The sequence below is a fragment of the Gadus chalcogrammus genome, unplaced genomic scaffold (assembly GCF_026213295.1).
Source record: "Gadus chalcogrammus isolate NIFS_2021 unplaced genomic scaffold, NIFS_Gcha_1.0 GACHA067, whole genome shotgun sequence".
Classification (NCBI taxonomy): Eukaryota; Metazoa; Chordata; class Actinopteri; order Gadiformes; family Gadidae; genus Gadus; species Gadus chalcogrammus.
In genome coordinates this window covers 26,092-43,765 of record NW_026613502.1, presented here as the reverse complement: position 1 = coordinate 43,765, position 17,674 = coordinate 26,092, and the positions used below count along the sequence as shown (strand labels likewise).

Sequence of the window (17,674 nt, the reverse complement as noted above, 5' to 3'; positions counted from 1 at the left end):
GTACAACATCAAAACGTTTAAGAATTAAAGTCATTTCAGTGATACGTGTGAGTGTGCCGTTCATAAATATCTCCCGAGCTCATGGTAGAGAACAAATCATTTGACAAAGGTTTTAAGTCATCCCGGGCAAAATAGATTGTCTTATAACTACAGTAGCCTACTAATAATTGTAATAATAGAACTGCATGATGTCTGAGAACGAGTGTGATTAATTACATAGCCATAAAAGTGATCTTGGAACTGGGTAGGGTCTTCTTTTTGTAGAAATGTGCCAATTGTGAACCCATATCGCGGAACAGCCCGAGATGAAGCCTCGAACGTCACGCGCCACGTCATTTCGCCTATGTGATACGGAGCTTCGCTGGGGGAGGAGCCGAGGTACTCGACACACGCCCCGATGCCTCGACGCAAACCATAACATCACTACAACAGAATATCGTTGGAGTAATTGTAAACAGTGCGTTTGTGAATTGTAAATGACACTTTATTGTCTACAGGCAGACGGGTGTACTCTCAGGAGGAGTTTAGTTTTGTTTTTCACAGTGAGAGAGGGGTGCACCGGTCCTGGAGTTACTGCAATACCAGGTCGATGCGTGGAGTGGACGGAGCAAGCCCCTTTTCCATCTCCCAGTTCGAAAAATCTATTTAATATATGGTCCCCGGGTAGGGGACGTATCAGATATTAAACTGATAAGAACAGATACTACACTTGATCTTGTCGACTGGAGCGACTCTACAATAAGACTCAACTCACTGTACACCGCCAAATGTATTCGGACCACCTCCATCACTACAAGAATGCCCTCACCACTGCCAAAACCTCATACTACTCCAACCTCATCAACACTGGTACAGGCAACAGCAGAGTCCTCTTCTCAACAGTCAGCCACTTACTTCAGCCTCCTAAATCTCTCCCTCCAGACATTTCCACCACCCAATGCACTGCGTTCCTTGACTTCTTCAGCTCTAAAATCAACACCATTCACCAACAACTGGCTTCATCTCGCACCCCCTCTGATGACCCACCCTGGATGATCACCTCTGGCCAACCTCTCATCAGCTCCCTCTCTGACTTCACCCTAGTAACAGAACAGACCGTTTCAGAATTATTCCGCAAAGCCAAAACCACCACCTGTCAGCTCAATCCTCTTCCCACCTCCCTTGTCAAAGCATGTCTTCCGTCCATCTCCCCCATGATCACCAACATAATTAACTCCTCCCTCACTACTGGTACCGTACCCCCCACTCTCAAGCTGGCTGCCATCACTCCCATCCTAAAAAAACCTGGTGCTGACCCAACTGACCTTAACCATTACCGGCCCATCTCCAATCTCCCTTTCATCTCCAAAACACTTGAAAGGGTGGTTGCCGCACAACTACAGTCCCACCTCGACACTAACAATCTCCACGAACCGTTCCAATCTGGCTTCCGTCCAAAACACAGCACTGAAACAGCCCTAGTCAAAATCACCAATGACCTCCTCCTTGCAGCCGACTCTGGATTACTCACCATTCTCATCCTCCTCGATCTCAGCGCAGCATTCGACACCATCTCCCACCCTCTGCTCCTGAACCGCCTAGCTGGTATTGGGATCACTGGTGCTGCACTCTCCTGGTTTACATCCTACCTCACCGGCCGTCAACAATTTGTTCAACTAAGCAACCACAAGTCTGGGTGTTCAGGTGTCTCACTGGGTGTCCCCCAGGGGTCAGTCTTGGGTCCACTCCTCTTCACCACTTACCTCCTCCCGCTGGGCATACTCCTCCGTCACCACGGGGTCCATTTTCATTGCTACGCTGACGACACACAGGTCTATATCTCCACCAAACCCACCGCTGCCATCCCCCCCACCTCCCTCATCACGTGCCTGGAAGAGATCCGGAGCTGGTTGAGCAGGAACTTCCTGAAACTCAATGGAAACAAGACCGAGGCCCTGCTCATCGGATCCAAATCCACCCTCACTAAATCACAACACACCCCAGCTCCACTCATAATTATCGATGGATTCCCAGTACCCTTCTCCTCCAAAGTCAAGAGCCTCGGCGTCATCCTGGACAACACCCTCTCATTCGCACCCCATATTCACAACATCACCCGGACTGCATTCTTCCACCTCCGCAACATCGCCAGACTCCGCCCATCACTGACCCAATCCAGCACTGAAATCCTAGTTCACTCATTTGTCACATCACTCATAGACTACTGCAACGCCCTCCTCACCGGACTCCCCACCAAACTCATCAACAGACTGCAGATCATTCAGAACTCAGCCGCCCGGATCATCACCCGCACCAAATCATCTGACCACATCACCCCTGTCCTCATTCAACTTCACTGGCTCCCAGTACACTACCGCATCCAATACAAAACCCTACTCCTCACCTACAAAGCTCTCCACAACATAGCCCCCAGTTATCTCTGCGACCTCCTCCAAGAATACACTCCCTCCCGCTCCCTCCGCTCAACCTCTGCTGGACTACTATGTATCCCCACATCACGACTCACTTCAATGGGTGCCCGGTCATTCAGCTGTTCAGCACCCAGGCTCTGGAACTCCCTCCCCCCACACATAAAACAGTCAGACACCATTACAACCTTCAAGTCACAACTCAAAACTCACCTGTTCAAACTCGCACACAACGTCTAACTGATCACTGTTTTGTTTGTTTTTTTGTTTTGTTTTGTCTTGTTTTTGTTTTATTTATTTATTATTGCTTATGTTTATTTATTTATTTATTTATTTATTTTTTCCACAATGTCTTGTTTTTTTTTTTTTTTAAATGTATGATGACTATATGCTCTGTAAGGTGACCTTGGGTGTTTTGAAAGGCGCCTCTAAATTAAATGTATTATTATTATTATTATTATAACGAAAGGAAACCTGGAGGTCCGAGTTATCGACACGCCACAGAAAGAATCCTTTTTTCTTTCTTAAACAACAGAATAGTGGTGGCGAGATGATGCCTCATGAAACGTCAAAGCCTCGCAGCCAGGTGAACCATCAAAGTGGTTCGACCTCGAAGCTTCAAATGAGTACGCTAGGGACAAGGAATGAAATTATGATGAAAGAAAGAGTTTCCTGTGATGATGTGATGTTTGCTTCGTACAACATCAAAACGTTTAAGAATTAAAGTCATTTCAGTGATACGTGTGAGTGTGCCGTTCATAAATATCTCCCGAGCTCATGGTAGAGAACAAATCATTTGACAAAGGTTTTAAGTCATCCCGGGCAAAATAGATTGTCTTATAACTACAGTAGCCTACTAATAATTGTAATAATAGAACTGCATGATGTCTGAGAACGAGTGTGATTAATTACATAGCCATAAAAGTGATCTTGGAACTGGGTAGGGTCTTCTTTTTGTAGAAATGTGCCAATTGTGAACCCATATCGCGGAACAGCCCGAGATGAAGCCTCGAACGTCACGCGCCAAGTCATTTCGCCTATGTGATACGGAGCATCGCTGGGGGAGGAGCCGAGGTACTCGACACACGCCCCGATGCCTCGACGCAAACCATAACATCACTACAACAGAATATCGTTGGAGTAATTGTAAACAGTGCGTTTGTGAATTGTAAATGACACTTTATTGTCTACAGGCGGACGGGTGTACTCTCAGGAGGAGTTTAGTTTTGTTTTTCACAGTGAGAGAGGGGTGCACCGGTCCTGGAGTTACTGCAATACCAGGTCGATGCGTGGAGTGGACGGAGCAAGCCCCTTTTCCATCTCCCAGTTCAAAAAATCAATTTAATATATGGTCCCCGGGTAGGGGACGTATCAGACATTAAACTGATAAGAACAGATACTACACTTGATCTTAGCCAAAAGGCCGAGAAGCGATGCACACACATGCTCAGACCAAGAGGCTAGCTTCCCAGACACGTCGCTCCACTTGGCGGTTTAACAGACAACGACGAAACAAAAAAAAGACCAAGCAATCTGTGTGCGTGTTTGTGTGTCTGTGAAAGCTGGAGAAATAAACCGAGGTCGCTACATCTCTTTGCTGCTGCCTGCTGGCAGTCTCACTATTCCGTCTGCATGTTTCACAAATAGAGTTTGGAGCAGTGGAGGCTTATATGAGACTACAGGTGAAGCAGTGAGTGAACGAAATGTTGAATGTATTTTCTTTCTTTATTTATTATTTATTATGTTACCTTTTTAAATTAGACCAGTACGTGAGTGCACTGAATTTCGTTGTACTTCTGTCCAATGACAAATAAATATATATCTATAACACCCGGAACTCTATTGCAGCCAATGAGCTCGAGTTGAAAAAGAAAATAGCTTACAGCACGTGGTATTCCCCGGTGAAGCAGTCAACGGAGGATTCACTCAGGTAAATTTTATCCCCTGCATCGTTTGCTATTTAATAATTAGACATTTTTTTTTACGGTTTGTATTAAGCTGTTTCGATTTTGTAGAAAGAGAAAAGATTTCGACCGTGTCATAACGTGGTCGTTGTGTATAAAGGGAAGACGTAGAGGTTACGTTTTTAGCTGCTGGGTAGACTTTAGTCAACCTATCGCCGTTTTGTCGGTGAGCAACCATATTACCCGTGGGAAGTCTCGTTTTAATCGTGGCAATCTAAGCTTTCCAACGGTGTATGGCATTACTATATTCACCCAAGGGTTGTTGAAATAATAAGCTGATTAATGTGTGTTTTGTGACGATAGCTAGGCGCGGCTAACGACACTGTTTACAATAGTAAGGGCTACGTCGCATACCTGCAAACTTGTTGCTTTTCGGCGACAATCAACGTTTTCTTGGTCAATTTGATGTGGATATGTGTTAATATGGGTAAATGTGACTGTTGAGACAACAGCTGATGCGAGAGTAATTGTAACATGAAGCAATTTGGCGACCGTGTTAATCTCTTGACAATCTGGCGAGCTTGTTGTCCTAGGCTAATACACCAACAGCAGATTTCTGTATAATAAAGGGCTACATATTGTCAATCTAAATGATCTGCTTTTAGTTTTACTCATTTATTCATGTTTTACAGTACCAGATGGAACATGCCTACACATCAGTGCACCGTGTGCGACAAGACATTCGGTGAAAAGTCCAACCTGGCGAGTCATCTGAAGATCCATGCAGACGCCAGGGAGACCTTTACCTGTGATGTCTGCGGGAAGAGCTTGGCCACTAAACCATCGCTGGTCAGCCATCAACAGCTACACCAGTACCCCAACATCATTTTGTACCGGCTAGGAGAGGCCAGGCTGTACTGTACAGAGGCAGCAAGGTCTGTGGCAGAGGCCCGCAGCAGCACTGTTGTTGACCCTAAATGGCTGGATCTCAAGACAGCAGAGACCTTTGGAAAGGTCAGCTGGTCATCACGTTCGGGAAGCACGCCGGTCAGACCTTCAGGTGGCTTGTGGAGAATGATGTCGGCTGGCTGGTGTGGCTGCTGTTCCAGTACTGCCAGCAGGGAGAGCAGAACGAGCTGCTGAAGTGGCAGAAGGAGCGACTGCTCCGCCAGACCGGCCTCAGGTCCAGTACCGGCACATCCATCACCAGGCTGGAAAGAGACGTGGTGAGAAGCGGAGCTAAGTTGTCATAAGCACTTTGTTTCACCTGTTGGCTGTGGAAAGCAAATAGCACACACGTCATATCAATACTGATCACATGTGTATTTTATATCTCCAGATTATTTGTTGATGAGCCTGTGACTCCAGCGAACCGGCCCGTTCAGCCCACTGGGTTTGTCGTCCTCCACCCGGCTGAAGCCTGCTGCGCTCACCCCCATTCTGCCGAGGCCTCCTGCGCCCACCCACCTCCAGCCGAGGCCACCTGCTGCGTTGACCTACGGCCCACCCCCTGTGTCGGCAGCACCCATACTGCTGGTCCTCCCCGCACAGCCACAGGCCCCCTCCGTCCTGTTTCGTGGGCCATCCTGCAGCCAGAGCCTTGTCCCTCCTGCACCAACAGTGAAGACATTCATGCCTAACAAGTCCTCAAGGCCATGTGGGGCTTGCCACATGCCAAACTGTGGTGGACAGTGGAAGAGGTACAACCCTTTCAAGGACAAAGTGGCTGGAAGCATGCAGAAAATGTTTTCCTACTGTCCATCCACTAGGAAGTCCACTACCCCTGGCTTTTACAATGTGGTGTATGACAACTTTGAACACTTTAAGAGTGTCGTGGATGCAGAGTTGGACAGGAGGACTGTGTAAATACCTGGAAATGCGTGTGTGTATGTGTGTGTGTGTGTGTGTGTGTGTGTGTGTGTGAATAACTTACCTCTGTGATGCCACTGTTCCTGTGCCATCTGTAAGAGAGAGAAAGAGGCTTGTTTGTGTGTGTTTGTCTTTGTGTGTGTTTTTTTAAAGTGCTTCATTAAGCACTATCTATTTATTTATATCGTTAAAAAAAAAGGCACTTTGCAGATTTACTTGAAGTTCTTTTGTTCGCTTTTTATTTATTATTATTTATATTGCTGTTAAAATTAACTTTGTAGTATCCATTCTGCTCTATGTTCAATATCGAGGCCAATCTTTTAAACCATAATCAGTTCCAATCTAACACAATCAGTTTACATACCCTTTAGTGGTTGTTCATGTTCAGATAATCTGTGTTTTTGTCATGCATGTTGTTTGTCTTTGTCAGCTTCATGTCTTTGTGATGTTTGTATGTATTTGTCTGCTTCAGTTTTAACAAAAGTTTGCTCAAGAAAACACAAAAGGGAGGAACAGCTTGAGCCTTTATTTGTTGATTGGTCACCCGAGTCTATGGATAATCATGTTCATTATTGCACTTTAGCCTGTACAAGCCAATTGTTGATTTGTATCTTAAGTACAAGTGTGTGTGTGTGTGTGTGTGTGTGTGTGTGTGTGTGTGTGTGTGTGTGTGTGTGTGTGTGTGTGTGTGTGTGTGTGTGTGTGTGTGTGTGTGTGTGTTCTTTAATTGTTGAGTGTTTTTTATTATTATTAATGTTATTTATATGTGCCTGTCCTTGTGATGTGTGTATGTCTGTCAGCTCCATGTTTAACTAAATGTTTGCAAATGGTAGTACATGTTTGTCTCTCGTCTCATGCTCTCGTGTTCTCGCCTGTAGATCTGTACCTAGTCGTGGTGGGCGAGCTTTTAACTAAAATGATCTTGTTTATTTGTGTTTATATGGATTGCCTTTTCAATGAAACACATTCTGGTTGAAAAATAAAAGTTGTAAAAGTATTTTGGAGTCTCAGTGTGCTTGGGTTTCAGAAGGGGTGGGGTATTGGAAAGAAAAAACACACCAAAGAAATTAGAAGTCCTTGTGTCTTCACTCCCGCAACCAGAGGTGTGAATACACCCCCACTGTGATGGCTGCACTCCCTGTGTGGTCAAAACAATGAGTTCTGTGAATGGCTCTTATTATTTTTCTTAATTCAGCCCAAAAATGTAACAATTTAACACTTTTCCACTTGATTGTATGACTCTCATCAGCTACATCCACTCAAAGTATGAAAATAATAAACAAAACATCCAGCAGACTAGTGGATTTTGATAATCTAGGCCTTGCACATGACATTTCTGAAAATAAAACCACCCACCATTGGCCACCAGATGGAGCCGTCCGTTTTGATCCTCGATCCTTTTGGATCGATCCCAGTGTTGAGGGATAGGGACTTTGGGGGGTCATGAGCCATTCCCAGGCGGTCACCCATCCAAGTACTAACCAGGCCGGACCCTGCTTAGCCTCCGAGATCAGACGAGATCGGGCGTGCTCAGGGTGGTATCATTCATAGCTATTATTTCTTTAGAACAACATGATCAGGGGAGAGCGCGAACGCAGTCCCCCACTACCAGAAATTATGCAATCGAGATTCCCACATTTGGGGAATTCGCACGGGTCAGCAACAGCCTCAGTGCAATGGCTGAGCCTCGCTATGGGTGAACCACCTTCTTGATCATGGTATCTCCCTTGCCAGGTAAGTATGAGTTTTACACGTTCAGGTGGGCTGAACGATGCCCACGCGTGTTCCCCAGGAGAACGGTTGCAAAGCATTCGGAGATGTCTAGACTTTAATAAACACTGTAGACCACCGGTCACACGATGACAGGCGAATCTGAAATCAGCGTGATGGAAGCATAACGAAAGGAAACCTGGAGGTCCGAGTTATCGACACGCCACAGAAAGAATCCTTTTTTCTTTCTTAAACAACAGAATAGTGGTGGCGAGATGATGCCTCATGAAACGTCAAAGCCTCGCAGCCAGGTGAACCATCAAAGTGGTTCGACCTCGAAGCTTCAAATGAGTACGCTAGGGACAAGGAATGAAATTATGATGAAAGAAAGAGTTTCCTGTGATGATGTGATGTTTGCTTCGTACAACATCAAAACGTTTAAGAATTAAAGTCATTTCAGTGATACGTGTGAGTGTGCCGTTCATAAATATCTCCCGAGCTCATGGTAGAGAACAAATCATTTGACAAAGGTTTTAAGTCATCCCGGGCAAAATAGATTGTGTTATAACTACAGCAGCCTACTAATAATTGTAATAATAGAACTGCATGATGTCTGAGAACGAGTGTGATTAATTACATAGCCATAAAAGTGATCTTGGAACTGGGTAGGGTCTTCTTTTTGTAGAAATGTGCCAATTGTGAACCCATATCGCGGAACAGGCCGAGATGAAGCCTCGAACGTCACGCGCCACGTCATTTCGCCTATGTGATACGGAGCTTCGCTGGGGGAGGAGCCGAGGTACTCGACACACGCCCCGATGCCTCGACGCAAACCATAACATCACTACAACAGAATATCGTTGGAGTAATTGTAAACAGTGCGTTTGTGAATTGTAAATGACACTTTATTGTCTACAGGCGGACGGGTGTACTCTCAGGAGGAGTTTAGTTTTGTTTTTCACAGTGAGAGAGTGGTGCACCGGTCCTGGAGTTACTGCAATACCAGGTCGATGCGTGGAGTGGACGGAGCAAGCCCCTTTTCCATCTCCCAGTTCGAAAAATCAATTTAATATATGGTCCCCGGGTAGGGGACGTATCAGATATTAAACTAATAAGAACAGATACTACACTTGATCTTAGCCAAAAGGCCGAGAAGCGATACACACACATGCTCAGACCAAGAGGCTAGCTTCCCAGACACGTCGCTCCACTTGGCGGTTTAACAGACAACGACGAAACAAAAAAAAGACCAAGCAATCTGTGTGCGTGTTTGTGTGTCTGTGAAAGCTGGAGAAATAAACCGAGGTCGCTACATCTCTTTGCTGCTGCCTGCTGGCAGTCTCACTATTCCGTCTGCATGTTTCACAAATAGAGTTTGGAGCAGTGGAGGCTTATATGAGACTACAGGTGAAGCAGTGAGTGAACGAAATGTTGAATGTATTTTCTTTCTTTATTTATTATTTATTATGTTACCTTTTTAAATTAGACCAGTATGTGAGTGCACTGAATTTCGTTGTACTTCTGTCCAATGACAAATAAATATATATCTATAACACCCGGAACTCTATTGCAGCCAATGAGCTCGAGTTGAAAAAGAAAATAGCTTACAGCACGTGGTATTCCCCGGTGAAGCAGTCAACGGAGGATTCACTCAGGTAAATGTTATCCCCTGCATCGTTTGCTAGTTAATAATTAGACATTTTTTTTTACGGTTTGTATTAAGCTGTTTCGATTTTGTAGAAAGAGAAAAGATTTCGACCGTGTCATAACGTGGTCGTTGTGTATAAAGGGAAGACGTAGAGGTTACGTTTTTAGCTGCTGGGTAGACTTTAGTCAACCTATCGCCGTTTTGTCGGTGAGCAACCATATTACCCGTGGGAAGTCTCGTTTTAATCGTGGCAATCTAAGCTTTCCAACGGTGTATGGCATTACTATATTCACCCAAGGGTTGTTGAAATAATAAGCTGATTAATGTGTGTTTTGTGACGATAGCTAGGCGCGGCTAACGACACTGTTTACAATAGTAAGGGCTACGTCGCATACCTGCAAACTTGTTGCTTTTCGGCGACAATCAACGTTTTCTTGGTCAATTTGATGTGGATATGTGTTAATATGGGTAAATGTGACTGTTGAGACAACAGCTGATGCGAGAGTAATTGTAACATGAAGCAATTTGGCGACCGTGTTAATCTCTTGACAATCTGGCGAGCTTGTTGTCCTAGGCTAATACACCAACAGCAGATTTCTGTATAATAAAGGGCTACATATTGTCAATCTAAATGATCTGCTTTTAGTTTTACTCATTTATTCATGTTTTACAGTACCAGATGGAACATGCCTACACATCAGTGCACCGTGTGCGACAAGACATTCGGTGAAAAGTCCAACCTGGCGAGTCATCTGAAGATCCATGCAGACGCCAGGGAGACCTTTACCTGTGATGTCTGCGGGAAGAGCTTGGCCACTAAACCATCGCTGGTCAGCCATCAACAGCTACACCAGTACCCCAACATCATTTTGTACCGGCTAGGAGAGGCCAGGCTGTACTGTACAGAGGCAGCAAGGTCTGTGGCAGAGGCCCGCAGCAGCACTGTTGTTGACCCTAAATGGCTGGATCTCAAGACAGCAGAGACCTTTGGAAAGGTCAGCTGGTCATCACGTTCGGGAAGCACGCCGGTCAGACCTTCAGGTGGCTTGTGGAGAATGATGTCGGCTGGCTGGTGTGGCTGCTGTTCCAGTACTGCCAGCAGGGAGAGCAGAACGAGCTGCTGAAGTGGCAGAAGGAGCGACTGCTCCGCCAGACCGGCCTCAGGTCCAGTACCGGCACATCCATCACCAGGCTGGAAAGAGACGTGGTGAGAAGCGGAGCTAAGTTGTCATAAGCACTTTGTTTCACCTGTTGGCTGTGGAAAGCAAATAGCACACACGTCATATCAATACTGATCACATGTGTATTTTATATCTCCAGATTATTTGTTGATGAGCCTGTGACTCCAGCGAACCGGCCCGTTCAGCCCACTGGGTTTGTCGTCCTCCACCCGGCTGAAGCCTGCTGCGCTCACCCCCATTCTGCCGAGGCCTCCTGCGCCCACCCACCTCCAGCCGAGGCCACCTGCTGCGTTGACCTACGGCCCACCCCCTGTGTCGGCAGCACCCATACTGCTGGTCCTCCCCGCACAGCCACAGGCCCCCTCCGTCCTGTTTCGTGGGCCATCCTGCAGCCAGAGCCTTGTCCCTCCTGCACCAACAGTGAAGACATTCATGCCTAACAAGTCCTCAAGGCCATGTGGGGCTTGCCACATGGCAAACTGTGGTGGACAGTGGAAGAGGTACAACCCTTTCAAGGACAAAGTGGCTGGAAGCATGCAGAAAATGTTTTCCTACTGTCCATCCACTAGGAAGTCCACTACCCCTGGCTTTTACAATGTGGTGTATGACAACTTTGAACACTTTAAGAGTGTCGTGGATGCAGAGTTGGACAGGAGGACTGTGTAAATACCTGGAAATGCGTGTGTGTATGTGTGTGTGTGTGTGTGTGTGTGTGTGTGTGTGTGTGTGTGTGTGTGTGTGTGTGAATAACTTACCTCTGTGATGCCACTGTTCCTGTGCCATCTGTAAGAGAGAGAAAGAGGCTTGTTTGTGTGTGTTTGTCTTTGTCTTTGTGGGTGTTTTTTAAAGTGCTTCATTAAGCACTATCTATTTATTTATATCGTTAAAAAAAAAGGCACTTTGCAGATTTACTTGAAGTTCTTTTGTTCGCTTTTTATTTATTATTATTTATATTGCTGTTAAAATTAACTTTGTAGTATCCATTCTGCTCTATGTTCAATATCGAGGCCAATCTTTTAAACCATAATCAGTTCCAATCTAACACAATCAGTTTACATACCCTTTAGTGGTTGTTCATGTTCAGATAATCTGTGTTTTTGTCATGCATGTTGTTTGTCTTTGTCAGCTTCATGTCTTTGTGATGTTTGTATGTATTTGTCTGCTTCAGTTTTAACAAAAGTTTGCTCAAGAAAACACAAAAGGGAGGAACAGCTTGAGCCTTTATTTGTTGATTGGTCACCCGAGTCTATGGATAATCATGTTCATTATTGCACTTTAGCCTGTACAAGCCAATTGTTGATTTGTATCTTAAGTACAAGTGTGTGTGTGTGTGTGTGTGTGTGTGTGTGTGTGTGTGTGTGTGTGTGTGTGTGTGTGTGTGTGTGTGTGTGTGTGTGTGTGTGTGTGTGTGTGTGTGTGTGTGTGTGTTCTTTAATTGTTGAGTGTTTTTTATTATTATTAATGTTATTTATATGTGCCTGTCCTTGTGATGTGTGTATGTCTGTCAGCTCCATGTTTAACTAAATGTTTGCAAATGGTAGTACATGTTTGTCTCTCGTCTCATGCTCTCGTGTTCTCGCCTGTAGATCTGTACCTAGTCGTGGTGGGCGAGCTTTTAACTAAAATGATCTTGTTTATTTGTGTTTATATGGATTGCCTTTTCAATTAAACACATTCTGGTTGAAAAATAAAAGTTGTAAAAGTATTTTGGAGTCTCAGTGTGCTTGGGTTTCAGAAGGGGTGGGGTATTGGAAAGAAAAAACACACCAAAGAAATTAGAAGTCCTTGTGTCTTCACTCCCGCAACCAGAGGTGTGAATACACCCCCACTGTGATGGCTGCACTCCCTGTGTGGTCAAAACAATGAGTTCTGTGAATGGCTCTTATTATTTTTCTTAATTCAGCCCAAAAATGTAACAATTTAACACTTTTCCACTTGATTGTATGAATCTCATCAGCTACATCCACTCAAAGTATGAAAATAATAAACAAAACATCCAGCAGACTAGTGGATTTTGATAATCTAGGCCTTGCACATGACATTTCTGAAAATAAAACCACCCACCAGTGGCCACCAGATGGAGCCGTCCGTTTTGATCCTCGATCCTTTTGGATCGATCCCAGTGTTGAGGGATAGGGACTTTGGGGGGTCATGAGCCATTCCCAGGCGGTCACCCATCCAAGTACTAACCAGGCCGGACCCTGCTTAGCCTCCGAGATCAGACGAGATCGGGCGTGCTCAGGGTGGTATCATTCATAGCTATTATTTCTTTAGAACAACATGATCAGGGGAGAGCGCGAACGCAGTCCCCCACTACCAGAAATTATGCAATCGAGATTCCCACATTTGGGGAATTCGCACGGGTCAGCAACAGCCTCAGTGCAATGGCTGAGCCTCGCTATGGGTGAACCACCTTCTTGATCATGGTATCTCCCTTGCCAGGTAAGTATGAGTTGTACACGTTCAGGTGGGCTGAACGATGCCCACGCGTGTTCCCCAGGAGAACGGTTGCAAAGCATTCGGAGATGTCTAGACTTTAATAAACACTGTAGACCACCGGTCACACGATGACAGGCGAATCTGAAATCAGCGTGATGGAAGCATAACGAAAGGAAACCTGGAGGTCCGAGTTATCGACACGCCACAGAAAGAATCCTTTTTTCTTTCTTAAACAACAGAATAGTGGTGGCGAGATGATGCCTCATGAAACGTCAAAGCCTCGCAGCCAGGTGAACCATCAAAGTGGTTCGACCTCGAAGCTTCAAATGAGTACGCTAGGGACAAGGAATGAAATTATGATGAAAGAAAGAGTTTCCTGTGATGATGTGATGTTTGCTTCGTACAACATCAAAACGTTTAAGAATTAAAGTCATTTCAGTGATACGTGTGAGTGTGCCGTTCATAAATATCTCCCGAGCTCATGGTAGAGAACAAATCATTTGACAAAGGTTTTAAGTCATCCCGGGCAAAATAGATTGTCTTATAACTACAGTAGCCTACTAATAATTGTAATAATAGAACTGCATGATGTCTGAGAACGAGTGTGATTAATTACATAGCCATAAAAGTGATCTTGGAACTGGGTAGGGTCTTCTTTTTGTAGAAATGTGCCAATTGTGAACCCATATCGCGGAACAGCCCGAGATGAAGCCTCGAACGTCACGCGCCACGTCATTTCGCCTATGTGATACGGAGCTTCGCTGGGGGAGGAGCCGAGGTACTCGACACACGCCCCGATGCCTCGACGCAAACCATAACATCACTACAACAGAATATCGTTGGAGTAATTGTAAACAGTGCGTTTGTGAATTGTAAATGACACTTTATTGTCTACAGGCAGACGGGTGTACTCTCAGGAGGAGTTTAGTTTTGTTTTTCACAGTGAGAGAGGGGTGCACCGGTCCTGGAGTTACTGCAATACCAGGTCGATGCGTGGAGTGGACGGAGCAAGCCCCTTTTCCATCTCCCAGTTCGAAAAATCTATTTAATATATGGTCCCCGGGTAGGGGACGTATCAGATATTAAACTGATAAGAACAGATACTACACTTGATCTTGTCGACTGGAGCGACTCTACAATAAGACTCAACTCACTGTACACCGCCAAATGTATTCGGACCACCTCCATCACTACAAGAATGCCCTCACCACTGCCAAAACCTCATACTACTCCAACCTCATCAACACTGGTACAGGCAACAGCAGAGTCCTCTTCTCAACAGTCAGCCACTTACTTCAGCCTCCTAAATCTCTCCCTCCAGACATTTCCACCACCCAATGCACTGCGTTCCTTGACTTCTTCAGCTCTAAAATCAACACCATTCACCAACAACTGGCTTCATCTCGCACCCCCTCTGATGACCCACCCTGGATGATCACCTCTGGCCAACCTCTCATCAGCTCCCTCTCTGACTTCACCCTAGTAACAGAACAGACCGTTTCAGAATTATTCCGCAAAGCCAAAACCACCACCTGTCAGCTCAATCCTCTTCCCACCTCCCTTGTCAAAGCATGTCTTCCGTCCATCTCCCCCATGATCACCAACATAATTAACTCCTCCCTCACTACTGGTACCGTACCCCCCACTCTCAAGCTGGCTGCCATCACTCCCATCCTAAAAAAACCTGGTGCTGACCCAACTGACCTTAACCATTACCGGCCCATCTCCAATCTCCCTTTCATCTCCAAAACACTTGAAAGGGTGGTTGCCGCACAACTACAGTCCCACCTCGACACTAACAATCTCCACGAACCGTTCCAATCTGGCTTCCGTCCAAAACACAGCACTGAAACAGCCCTAGTCAAAATCACCAATGACCTCCTCCTTGCAGCCGACTCTGGATTACTCACCATTCTCATCCTCCTCGATCTCAGCGCAGCATTCGACACCATCTCCCACCCTCTGCTCCTGAACCGCCTAGCTGGTATTGGGATCACTGGTGCTGCACTCTCCTGGTTTACATCCTACCTCACCGGCCGTCAACAATTTGTTCAACTAAGCAACCACAAGTCTGGGTGTTCAGGTGTCTCACTGGGTGTCCCCCAGGGGTCAGTCTTGGGTCCACTCCTCTTCACCACTTACCTCCTCCCGCTGGGCATACTCCTCCGTCACCACGGGGTCCATTTTCATTGCTACGCTGACGACACACAGGTCTATATCTCCACCAAACCCACCGCTGCCATCCCCCCCACCTCCCTCATCACGTGCCTGGAAGAGATCCGGAGCTGGTTGAGCAGGAACTTCCTGAAACTCAATGGAAACAAGACCGAGGCCCTGCTCATCGGATCCAAATCCACCCTCACTAAATCACAACACACCCCAGCTCCACTCATAATTATCGATGGATTCCCAGTACCCTTCTCCTCCAAAGTCAAGAGCCTCGGCGTCATCCTGGACAACACCCTCTCATTCGCACCCCATATTCACAACATCACCCGGACTGCATTCTTCCACCTCCGCAACATCGCCAGACTCCGCCCATCACTGACCCAATCCAGCACTGAAATCCTAGTTCACTCATTTGTCACATCACTCATAGACTACTGCAACGCCCTCCTCACCGGACTCCCCACCAAACTCATCAACAGACTGCAGATCATTCAGAACTCAGCCGCCCGGATCATCACCCGCACCAAATCATCTGACCACATCACCCCTGTCCTCATTCAACTTCACTGGCTCCCAGTACACTACCGCATCCAATACAAAACCCTACTCCTCACCTACAAAGCTCTCCACAACATAGCCCCCAGTTATCTCTGCGACCTCCTCCAAGAATACACTCCCTCCCGCTCCCTCCGCTCAACCTCTGCTGGACTACTATGTATCCCCACATCACGACTCACTTCAATGGGTGCCCGGTCATTCAGCTGTTCAGCACCCAGGCTCTGGAACTCCCTCCCCCCACACATAAAACAGTCAGACACCATTACAACCTTCAAGTCACAACTCAAAACTCACCTGTTCAAACTCGCACACAACGTCTAACTGATCACTGTTTTGTTTGTTTTTTTGTTTTGTTTTGTCTTGTTTTTGTTTTATTTATTTATTATTGCTTATGTTTATTTATTTATTTATTTATTTATTTTTTCCACAATGTCTTGTTTTTTTTTTTTTTAAATGTATGATGACTATATGCTCTGTAAGGTGACCTTGGGTGTTTTGAAAGGCGCCTCTAAATTAAATGTATTATTATTATTATTATTATAACGAAAGGAAACCTGGAGGTCCGAGTTATCGACACGCCACAGAAAGAATCCTTTTTTCTTTCTTAAACAACAGAATAGTGGTGGCGAGATGATGCCTCATGAAACGTCAAAGCCTCGCAGCCAGGTGAACCATCAAAGTGGTTCGACCTCGAAGCTTCAAATGAGTACGCTAGGGACAAGGAATGAAATTATGATGAAAGAAAGAGTTTCCTGTGATGATGTGATGTTTGCTTCGTACAACATCAAAACGTTTAAGAATTAAAGTCATTTCAGTGATACGTGTGAGTGTGCCGTTCATAAATATCTCCCGAGCTCATGGTAGAGAACAAATCATTTGACAAAGGTTTTAAGTCATCCCGGGCAAAATAGATTGTCTTATAACTACAGTAGCCTACTAATAATTGTAATAATAGAACTGCATGATGTCTGAGAACGAGTGTGATTAATTACATAGCCATAAAAGTGATCTTGGAACTGGGTAGGGTCTTCTTTTTGTAGAAATGTGCCAATTGTGAACCCATATCGCGGAACAGCCCGAGATGAAGCCTCGAACGTCACGCGCCAAGTCATTTCGCCTATGTGATACGGAGCATCGCTGGGGGAGGAGCCGAGGTACTCGACACACGCCCCGATGCCTCGACGCAAACCATAACATCACTACAACAGAATATCGTTGGAGTAATTGTAAACAGTGCGTTTGTGAATTGTAAATGACACTTTATTGTCTACAGGCGGACGGGTGTACTCTCAGGAGGAGTTTAGTTTTGTTTTTCACAGTGAGAGAGGGGTGCACCGGTCCTGGAGTTACTGCAATACCAGGTCGATGCGTGGAGTGGACGGAGCAAGCCCCTTTTCCATCTCCCAGTTCAAAAAATCAATTTAATATATGGTCCCCGGGTAGGGGACGTATCAGACATTAAACTGATAAGAACAGATACTACACTTGATCTTAGCCAAAAGGCCGAGAAGCGATGCACACACATGCTCAGACCAAGAGGCTAGCTTCCCAGACACGTCGCTCCACTTGGCGGTTTAACAGACAACGACGAAACAAAAAAAAGACCAAGCAATCTGTGTGCGTGTTTGTGTGTCTGTGAAAGCTGGAGAAATAAACCGAGGTCGCTACATCTCTTTGCTGCTGCCTGCTGGCAGTCTCACTATTCCGTCTGCATGTTTCACAAATAGAGTTTGGAGCAGTGGAGGCTTATATGAGACTACAGGTGAAGCAGTGAGTGAACGAAATGTT

At 45.7% G+C, this 17,674-nt stretch overlaps 7 non-coding genes across 7 annotated transcripts; all 7 read right to left on the bottom strand.

Moving 5' to 3' along the window:
* Positions 1-548: 548 nt before the first annotated feature.
* LOC130378142 (U2 spliceosomal RNA) lies at positions 549-732 on the bottom strand. Its single transcript, XR_008894528.1, has one exon. It is a non-coding gene; the product is annotated as a U2 spliceosomal RNA (small nuclear RNA).
* Positions 733-3,652: 2,920 nt separating this feature from the next.
* LOC130378139 (U2 spliceosomal RNA) lies at positions 3,653-3,843 on the bottom strand. Its single transcript, XR_008894525.1, has one exon. It is a non-coding gene; the product is annotated as a U2 spliceosomal RNA (small nuclear RNA).
* Positions 3,844-7,758: 3,915 nt separating this feature from the next.
* Positions 7,759-7,923, bottom strand: LOC130378144 (U1 spliceosomal RNA). Its single transcript, XR_008894530.1, has one exon. It is a non-coding gene; the product is annotated as a U1 spliceosomal RNA (small nuclear RNA).
* Positions 7,924-8,860: 937 nt separating this feature from the next.
* On the bottom strand, positions 8,861-9,051 carry LOC130378140 (U2 spliceosomal RNA). The gene has a single exon (XR_008894526.1). It is a non-coding gene; the product is annotated as a U2 spliceosomal RNA (small nuclear RNA).
* Positions 9,052-13,005: 3,954 nt separating this feature from the next.
* LOC130378143 (U1 spliceosomal RNA) lies at positions 13,006-13,170 on the bottom strand. Its single transcript, XR_008894529.1, has one exon. It is a non-coding gene; the product is annotated as a U1 spliceosomal RNA (small nuclear RNA).
* A 937-nt stretch (positions 13,171-14,107) lies between these two features.
* Positions 14,108-14,291, bottom strand: LOC130378141 (U2 spliceosomal RNA). The gene has a single exon (XR_008894527.1). It is a non-coding gene; the product is annotated as a U2 spliceosomal RNA (small nuclear RNA).
* A 2,919-nt stretch (positions 14,292-17,210) lies between these two features.
* LOC130378138 (U2 spliceosomal RNA) lies at positions 17,211-17,401 on the bottom strand. The gene has a single exon (XR_008894524.1). It is a non-coding gene; the product is annotated as a U2 spliceosomal RNA (small nuclear RNA).
* Positions 17,402-17,674: the final 273 nt, after the last annotated feature.